Genomic DNA, 9,774 nt, shown 5'->3' with positions numbered 1-9,774 from the left:
CCCTCCTTGCCCAGGCGTGCTGAGTGGGTCACCTTTCCTGTGGTTCTCCCCACTGTGGAAGCCTGTGGTTTTCACCTCAGGTGTGAGACTATCTTTCACTGTACTGCGCTCTGTTTTGTCTTCACACAGAATCCTTTGTGAAATACTGTTCTAGGTAATCTAGCAGACATACTCTAATCCACAGGAAAGTTTTCTTGTGCCCATTTATTCATCACACACAGAGTTGCCAAAGGCTCTGGCACTCTACTTAGGTACGAGGTATGACAAATGGAAAGATTTGAACTTATTTCCTGCCCATAGACAGTTCTTTTTCTAGTAGGTCAGGCAAGAAGGCACAAGGGCAAACTCAAACCAAGCAATCCTGGTGATCACAGAAGGCAGGTACTAGGGCCACAGGGAGAGTTGGGAGGGATTCTGGCCACCAGAGGTGCATGGAGTCTTCTCAGTATATTGATCTTCTAGGTAAATCCCAGTTTACAGAAAGGACTTTTCTAGACAAAAGGAATGATAAGTGAAGGTGAGAATAAGTGGTCATTGAAGGCCAAAGGGCCTGGAATTCTGCTTTCTCTCAGGATATGTAGACACTTCCAAGAAAACTGGAGAGCAGGTGCAGGGGGTAGAGTTCATAGGTAACAGCCTGCTAGACCATGATGTGTTTTCCACCCTAAAAGTACACCCACTGGCCTTACAGTAATAAGCAAATAATGTATTTTTCTGCTTAATTAGAGATAATGATTTAAGAGTTGACTCCAGTGCTTCCAGTGAATAACTGGAACTAATGCCTATTAAGCATTATCTGTGTTTTAACTGCCATCCTAAATATCTTATAATTATTCATTAATTTCATCCAGACAAAACATGAGGTAAATCTTACTATTCTCATATTCTGAATGAGGAAATTAGAATATAGAAATCTTGTCAGAGCTGGGGTTTGAACCCATATATATAATCTATTTCCCAAAGATTTTGTCATAAGAGGCTGGGAAGATGGTTCAGTAGAATAAATGCTTCCCTGTCAAGCACAAGGGCCTGAGTTCAATCCCCAGTTCTGAAAAAAAAAAAAGATATTTTCATTATAAGAATACAACCAAGCTACAAAATTTCAGCTAACACATAACCATCAAGACAATCCAGTTGCAGTACGAGATAAAATGAATAATGTTGTTTATAATTACTTGAAACTATAAGTAGTGCAGAAATATTACTCATGTTTTAGAATCATCAAACTTACTGATATTGCATTAAATTTGTCTGACAAGAGCACATATATTCTTACCTCCCGTGAAAGATTATTTTCTTTAATGTACACACTCACTTAGAGTGGTTTTTTTTTTTGAGTATGTAAAACAAAGATGATCAAGTCTTCTTACTAATCTTACTAAATGAGATGATTTAAGATGAAGTGGTAAGTCTGCAGCTTGGAGTATAACATGTGAAACTGAAGTTGACACTGGGGAGTAAGTAAGTCCTTTGCAATAATTTCAAAATGTAGCACAAGAGGAGTAGTAGTGAGGCTTATTCAAAAATCAGTGGTGGATATCCCCTTCTCTGTAGGTGTATTATTTAGCTTAAAGTGCACTTATTCATTCTTTGTGCTGAATTCCTCTGCATTAGTCTCGTTCCTGCATGCTGGGGACACAGTAGTAAACATTAAAAGTCCCTCTTCCCTTAGCATTTTCAGTCTCATGGAAGAGTTGTGCATAGGCCTAAACAAATATCGCAGTGCAATGTGTCAAATACGCTGTTAGCCAGTGTATACATTTTAGTGGCAGCCCCAAGGGAGGGAGCTCAGTGCTGCCTAAAGCTTCAAGGGAAAACTTCACAGTTGAGGAATGACCTCTGGAACAAGCCTCAGCAAAACTTTAAAGTAAGACAGAATTAATCAATAGAAGAGCAAGAATTCAATCCTTCTTCTCTGCTAGTGCACTACATTAAACAGACAAGTTTGTGGAGCCACCTCTATTTATTTTTTTTTTAATTTTTATTTCTCCATTTGCCTACATTCCTTGGACCCACTTTAATGAATTTTACAAACCTGATAGATACATTATTGTACTGAAGAAGTCTCTGTATATCTTCAGCAAACTGTTTGACCAGGAATCATCATTCCAGAGATACAGCTATCCCCTTGTTCTGAACAGCCAGAATGGTGTATGGAAAGTAAAGTCCAAAAAAGTTGCTATGATAATGTCCCAAAATATTCTTTGAAATCAATTTCTTCATGCATGTTGGAATGGATTAGCTTTAAAAGCTAGCACTATTCCATCCAAGTATTTTTTCAGAGAGTTTATAGTCAAATGAAGGCTCTAAGAGATGGTGTGTATATGGTTTCTGAAAATGTCCTGTGCACGTGCAAAGAATCAAGGAAGAGATTGGAATAGTCATTTTGTCCCAGGCATTATGGAGATTGTGGGAATGTATAATATATCAAAATGATGTTATGATCATAAAATAAGAGCTTATCTATAAATGATTCCTTTTGTACTCAGAAATATTTTGATCAAATTCCCATTTTACTGTTACCACACTATTTCTTAAGTTCCAATTATTCCTTTACATTTTCCTTGGAATTTTCTGGCTGCTTTTTTGTAGTCCTCTACAAATATCAAGTACATTCAGCTCATAGACTTGGCTTATGCCTGCACTTGAGAATTACTTACCTGGAGCTCACATGTTCACACTCTTTGAAGCTGAAATCTCAAGCAGCTTCCTCCTGAGGTTTTATCTGTGTCTTTGCTACTTGGCATGGCGATAATTTCACTTTTAGCTCATGAATTCCATCAAGGGAGCAAAAAAGGCTTTGAGTTCCATATTTATCAGGGTAAATGAAGATGTCCAATAAGTTGCAAATTCCAAAAATGATGAAAAAACTTATTTTGCACCAGTTGTGTATTCCAACTTCGCAGGAGACTCTTCTGTTTCCCTTCTCTCAGTAGCTCCCAGTGTATAGAAGCCATGTGCTAGGGCTGTGTCTGTTGTATTTGCCGAGGAAAAGAAAGCAACTGTCAGAGCGTGTTGCACTTCCACTAACCTCCTGTGTCCAGGCAGGTGTGCGCGCTGCTCTGCTTGGAACTGATTTGCTATCAGTAGACTCATGGCCCCTCCCAGCCACAAGAGGAGCTGGATGTATTCCCTTAGCATTCACTCATCTGTGGTGAGCTGCACTGTTACATTCCAGAATCCTTCCCAGCATGGTTTGGTGGAGAGTTTTGGCATGTATTAATGATACGCATGACTCTAAGCAAGTGGTTTAACTGCTTACCTACTTTGTGTCCTATCTCTTTTTTTTCTTTTTCTAGGAGAACAAAATCTTTTATCTCTAATGGCTTCTGGTAAAACCAATTAAATATTTGACTCATCTAGGCAATCACGTGTGCTGTTACTGCTTATTCTCAATATTGTGATAAGTGTATTTGATGTCCACCTAAGAGTACAAGTTGATGCTGTTGAATCAAGCCCCTCTAAAACTATAGGAGCACCAGATGGAAACTAGTTGATGGTACTAGTTATCAACAGAACTAGCAAATAAAATTTTTCTCTCTGTTCTTTCTAATTAAGTAAGGAAATAAAAAATTGGAAGAGATATGGATTGAATCCTCAATGTTATCAGTTGGAAACTCATCCTTTTGTCTCAGAAAAAAAAATAGCTCACAAATATCTCATAAATTGTTCCTTGCAATTCAATTTTCTCTAAAGAGCTTTTCATTTAACTTATTCTTTTTAAAGAGATGGCTGTATGTGAGTCAGTAAATGGTGCCGGGTTCCATGGATCTGGTAATCATGTTGCAGTTTCTGCTCAGTCATTTTTAACCTACCCCTTAGTTGCCTCTGTTGCTAAAGAACAGATTTATGCACTGTTTGTCATCAGATCAATGAGCATTACAAGCAATCAGGGTGGAGAGTTACAAAGTCCCATGCTATTTTTTCCTCAGGCATAAAATAGCAAGTTGGGTTCAAGTCCAAGCTGAGTAAATTATTCATATTAATATTGTTGATTTAGGCCCACCTGAAGAGATGACCTTGCCGACCTACAATAAAACTGGAATGATTAAACATTTTTCTCATCTCGAATCTTTCTGAAGTTATTTAGGCTTTTGAGCGAGTGCCACAAGCTTAATAATTCTGTATGCAAGAGAAAGAATAGGATGGGTCATAAATAGCAGTCATTAGTTCAAACTGCATTCACACTCAGCTTGCCATATCTAATTTTCATAACTTACACAATGTATATTCTTTAACCAGATGTGGAATTTTATTATACTTCATGGGACTATAGGTATTGAGTTTTAATTTTGAATATATTGCATCAGCTTTTGGACTAACACTTGTCTATCCATCTTTGAAATCCATATGAAAATACTTTCAACTTCAGGTGAAATTAGTTTACTCTAATATTACTGCATTCAGGTTGATGTCTAATTAATAGCCTTGGATTGAGGTGGTTTTGACACATTTATAGGTACATCTACCCATTATACTCATGTGGACAAATGTTTTAATATACTTTCTTCCTTTTCTACTGTCAGTTTCAGGCAGTAATCCTAGAAGAAAGGGACCACCAAAATGTTACAGACAACTGGGAGTTAAGGTGTTATGGGGTCAGCAAGGGCTTGGTTTTTGTATGGCATTCATTATAAACTACTTAACTTTATTTAGTTTCCTCAACTCCTCATGCTATTATGTGTTTTCCACATTGTTTCTTCCCCAGGGAATGGTGCCTTTCATTTCCTCTTATAACTAACTCGAGTCATCAAAGTTGTAAAACTCAGATCCAGCAGTGCTCCTTTCAGAAAGTCTTTCCTCACCTCAACTTTCCAGTTCCATAGTCTAACTGACAGCTCAGTGCAAGCACCTAGTCCCCATCCTGCTGGGTGTCCAGGAGAATGCTAGCTGTAGGACTATGAGTCTCAGGAGTTGTGTAACTCTTTATGGCCCATTTCTTTCCTGGATTTAATAAATTGGTTGGTGACTGGATGGACAGTTGTTGAGTGAATGGCTCAATGTCATAAAACCATGACTGTACTTAAATGGAATATTTAAATCTTACATTCACAAGAAATATTAATAGCACCCATGAAGCACCTACATCCCATTACTGTATGTTGCATTATGTGTTGTACCTCATTTAAAATGTGTTAAAGTCTTGGTATTCATATTACCCCATTTCATAGATGAGAAGATGAAGCCCTGACAAAGGAAGTTCACTTGAACAATGTAACAAAGGCAGTAAGCACAGAGGTAACAACTGATTCCAAATAGATTAGCTCCAAACCAGTCAAGAGTATTAACCATCCTGGACACTTTCGTCATACAAAATTCTCATAGTCAATGAAGACTGAAAACAAAATTCCTCCTTACTGTACTTGCTTTGTCCTAATGGCTCTGCTTTTTAGCCCATGTAAAAAATAAAGTAGCTACATGTTCCTCTATTTATTTTAGCTTTAGTAATTTCAGCTTGTAAATTTGCTTTGAAAGCTCTAGTGTTTAAATATTAATCAAAGCAATGGAACCTTCCAAGCAAGTGCTGTCAGAGAAAAATCAACATTAGTTAGATTTTTACTTGCTGACAAGTTAAAAATAAGCTTATGGTAGCTTTCCTTCTGCCTTGAAATATGTTTTGAAAGCCATAGTGGGTTTTGAAAGAAAATTTTGGTGCTGAACTTTAAAGTAGAGATATATACAAAATAAGTCAAGAAATGAAAGATGATTATCATTTTTATTAAAGATTTAGAAAAAAAATCCTTTAATTATGTAATCCGACAATTGATTTAAAATACAAATGATTTTCTCCAGTTTTGCAGTGAATGTACTGAATAGCTCTGACTCAGTGTAATGCTTCTTCTTCCTATGAATGTATTTTTATCTAATTTTCTGAAACCTTTACTCACTAGAAAAGAAAATATAACCGAAAATTCTTCAGTATTTTGTAGAAAGTTTAGCATCTTTACATTCTTAAAGAAATATGTTAAACACACAAATCTTCATTGATTCACTTGTACTTTTCCCCAGAAAATAACAGGACTTGAAAAGACTTTATAATTTATTTCATTAGCTACAATATTAAAGGTATCATGGATCAATTTCTTACACTGGTTGTAGTTTATTTTCTTGTAAAATAGAGGTAATAACATGACTTTATGAAATTAACATACTTAGAACAACGATAGTTCAGAGAAAGTTTTTAATAAATTTCTGCTATTGTTATTAGCTTCAGAAAAGATGGTTTTATAAGTGGACAAGCATTTTAAACATGATGACTGTATCCTTTTAGTATATGAGTTCAGCTCTTGTGAGTATCGGTATGCATTGGCCTGCCTAATTTTCCATAAGATGAGTCCAGACTGAGGTGGTTTAAAATACGGAAATTTCTTGCCTCATACTTGTGAATGTTGGAAATCCGAGATCTAGGTGCGGCAAGGTTGCGTCTCTGCAGCGCTTTTTCTCTGCCTGCCCGCAAAGGCCTTCATGCTGTTTCCTTCCATGACATTTTCTCAGTGCACATGTACTTCTGGTGTTTTTCCTCTTCTTATAAGAATGCTAGACCTATTGAAATTCTGGTTCCATCTTTATAAACTCTTTTGACCCTAATGAACTTCTTTAGGTCCTTAATCTCCACACACATTTACCGTTTGAGAGCTGAGTCTCAGCATATCCTGAGAACACAGTTTAGTCCATACAATGGTAAAGAGTCATTTGGAGATGTCCTGAAAGTCTAACATCCCTGGATCAAATTTGCTATACTTCCATTTTAAACAAATGACTTCAGCTCGTGTGGCATTTAATACATTGGTATCCTTTTGTCTTCTGAAACTAATCAACAGAATCTTCTTCAGTGTTTCCTGTGGATTTTGTAGGACGGTTGGAGGAGTGGCAGGAAGCTCCACTTGAAAACAGGAAGGAAAACCCCAGGAAGTGGATGAGTGGGAAAGCAGGCAGCGTTGGTCTGGCACTGCGCCTCCCTCAAGCATGTCAAGGACACTGTTGCAACAACTCTGTCTTTGCCACCATGATCAGTTCTCCACTTAGGTAAGTGTGAAATTCCTAAGGTCTCAACAACAGCAGGCTGATTCAACAGACTCTCTTTCCAATGAGCTGAATTTAACTTATGGATATAACAAATATGATTTGTATAATGATGACATTTTAAATCAGAACGGAATGGCTCCAACCGGAAAGTGGTAATGACTAATTTCACATTGTGCTGAATATCCCATTTGTCAGTGAAAAATCTAACTCCCAAGCTTAGATTCCCATTATTTTGTCCAGAGTCTCTGTTTAGTTAAAATGCCAGTTTGTTATTTTACATAATATTAACAACTCATCACATAAAATGAACAGTGAGCTAATTCTGTGGAAGTCTTCTAGTAAATACCGCGTTATTGTCAACGCCTTAGAGTAACACACTTTAGAAAACTTCCACTTTGTTCCTCAAGTCTGCCAATTTTTGAAACAATCTCACAAGTTCCCATGTGTTTCAATCAAAAACTCAAATAGTGCTATCGTTATATTTTATTCTCAGTACTATTGTGGTCTGGATAAACTAAGTAAAATATCCACCCTAATGGGATCATATAGCCCCTAGTTCTTCAGATAAATTGAATAACATTTTATCTGTAGGAATTCCTGGATGGCTACATCCTGATACATACTAAAGCAGCATTATAGTAAAGCAATATTTTTTGATCAACCTGATAAAGGCAAAGTAAATATTTTAAAGGCAAAGATAGTCATTGGTAATAGGCAACTATTCCTACATAGAAATTCTATTAGTGCAAATACTGTGCTTGAACATTGTTGTTGGTTGCTGGTTCTGAATGGTTCTTTTTTTATTTTTTATAGTACATATTCACAGTGCACAATGATAGATTTATCCGGGGAAATGTGTACATATACATAGCACTTTGAATTCTTTTTCATCTCTTTTCCCACACATCCTCCCTATTTCCTTCAACTCTTGTCCTGAAAACTCTATTTCCATTTTCCTTAACTCTCTGCTTTTTTCTCATCTTTTTTCTTTTCTTCCCTGCACCCTGCATATCTTGAAAATATGGTATTTGTACACAATGAAATGCTACTTTGCCATACAAAGGATAAACTTGATGCATTTGTAGATAAATTAAGTAGTTCTGAGGTCCTGATGCTTTGACAGATGAGACTTCTGCTTTTTATTCCTCCAGACCAGACAGACACAGACCCAGCTAAGTGGCAGACAGGCAGCATGGGAAGGATCAACAGCCAGCACATTTCTGGCAACTGGGTATCTTGGATGAGCCCTGGGGAAAGTGAAACACTTCTTGTCTCCAAGAAAAGATGAGTAGGCCATAGGAAGGAATGGAGTGTGGGAAAAGTTAAGCAAATGCTTGTGTGATTGCAGCCATGTGTGGTTTTGTCTCTCATTATGGAGTCTTACTTGCATGTCTCCCTGGCGCACATTTAAAAGCAACAAGCCCAGCAGTAACCATGGCCTTCTCGGGTTGTTGCTGGTAAGCTTTCTGGTCTCCTGTGCCTTTCAACGCCTTTCCCCAATAATAGGTCTTTGTCCCAACCTACACCTTAAAGTTACCTCTTCCAAGAAATCACTCACCTTTCTTGTATTTGGAATTACTCCTGCATGACATGATGGCTGGGAAATGATGCCTGTCCTTTGCAAGTATCTAAATACAATGTATGGAAAATAACGTCTATACGTTACCATGGTCTTAGGAAAGATAACAAAGGGATAACCAAGCAATGAGATTGTCTGTCTTTAGAAAGCACTCACCAGTTGGCCATTGTTAGAGGATGACGCAGCTGTCTGACTGTACCTTTCAGACAGATTTAGGTGAGCCAGAGACAGTCATAAGCAAGACTTATTTACACATAGGCGTGGCTGGATCAGCCAGGTCCTAGTCCTGTATCAGAAGGGCAAATATTCATAATGATGTCAGGTAAACCCAGCCTTTTCTCTTTTGAAAGAGTGTCAATTTAAACTTCCTGTGAAAAGCTAAGACTGTCCCGTTGCATGAAATGGTCTGCTTGTATGCACACAATATATTTCTATCTATCCCCAGATACAATCATGTGCTGAGCACTGATGCTCATTTTACAGATGAACAGTTAGAGACCTGCACAGGCTCGAAGGCTTTCTCTTAGTCATTTTGTTGTTTATGCTGGAGAAGATAATCAAGATTTATTTTTGCATTTACTATTAAATTCTTGGTTTTTATTTTTTGTTTTCCATGCTATGTGACTCAAAAAGATTGAAGAATATTGATGCCCTAGTATATTCTAAGTACAATTGGTATACACCCAGTACCTGAAATTATCACATACTGGAAAGAATAGGGAAGAGGGACAGAAACTGACTAATTTATTGATGATCTCGATGAATATGGATCTGCTCCCTGATCCCTACTTTGCTACCAAGCAAGACAATTGTGTGACCTTACTGTTCATTTAAATCATTAGTTTGCCATTCTTTCATGTGCTCAAAAGGTTTGTGATAGTCCCAAATAACAATGTACCCAATAATAGAGAAATCCATATAAAAGTTTTTAAAACATTCTATGAAAAATAAACTCACCCTGAAAATATTTTTTTGTAAGAGTTAGGGGAAAGAGTTCTCTTTTGAATTCATATAATGCAATTTTCAATCAGAACCTCAGGGAGGTTTCATTCTATAATGCTATGTTAAGTCTAGGTTCTTTAAAAGTAGTGTTTGAGAGGATGATGGTGGAGGAGGTATGGAATTCAGATCTGGGGATCAGGGCAGTGAATGTTGGTTGTGCCTAGGAG

Source organism: Octodon degus, unplaced genomic scaffold (assembly GCF_000260255.1).
Source record: "Octodon degus isolate 3935 unplaced genomic scaffold, OctDeg1.0 scaffold00161, whole genome shotgun sequence".
Lineage (NCBI taxonomy): Eukaryota > Metazoa > Chordata > Mammalia > Rodentia > Octodontidae > Octodon > Octodon degus.
The sequence above is the reverse complement of the archived record's forward strand: the minus strand, read 5'-3'. Positions refer to the sequence as shown.